Genomic DNA, 533 nt, shown 5'->3' with positions numbered 1-533 from the left:
GCACAGGGTGCCCAGAGAAGCTGTGGCTGCCCCATCCCTGGCAGTGTTCAAGTCCACGTTGGACACAGGGGCTTGGAGCAACCTGCTCTAGTGGAAGGTGTCCCTGCCCGGGGCAGGGGTTGGAACTGGAGGAGTTTTGAGGTCCCTTCCAAACCAGGCTGGGATTCTGTGAAACCAGGAAACAGCCAGGGGAGCTCTCCTAGACCACGTAATCTAGGGCAGGCCAGCATGCAAAGGATGTTAGATATGGGATCCAATGAGGTTAAATCAAATTGTAAACACAAACAGGGAGTAACACACCAGAATTTTCTGGGAAACATACTCACTTACTTGAGAAGCAACTAATCAGTCATTGCTAAATTATAACACCTACGGTCTTTGTAAGGTAAAAAAACCCCAAGAGGTTGTACAGCAGAGAGACACAGCAGAACTTAAGGACAAGAAAGAAGAGGTAGGCTTTCAGGAAGTATTTGTGGCTGCTAAGACTTATTGTTCAACAGTGTACTTTCACAGGTGGGCCCTGTTGTTTTACA

At 48.0% G+C, this 533-nt stretch overlaps 1 protein-coding gene across 1 annotated transcript in view; it reads right to left on the bottom strand.

Moving 5' to 3' along the window:
• MED12 (mediator complex subunit 12) overlaps nucleotides 1-533 on the bottom strand; it is a 35840-nt gene that overhangs the window by 33182 nt on the left and 2125 nt on the right. The window lies entirely within an intron of this gene.

The sequence above is a fragment of the Nestor notabilis genome, unplaced genomic scaffold (assembly GCF_000696875.1).
Source record: "Nestor notabilis isolate BGI_N333 unplaced genomic scaffold, ASM69687v1 scaffold18413, whole genome shotgun sequence".
NCBI lineage: Eukaryota > Metazoa > Chordata > Aves > Psittaciformes > Psittacidae > Nestor > Nestor notabilis.
This window is presented reverse-complemented; position numbering and strand designations above follow the sequence as displayed.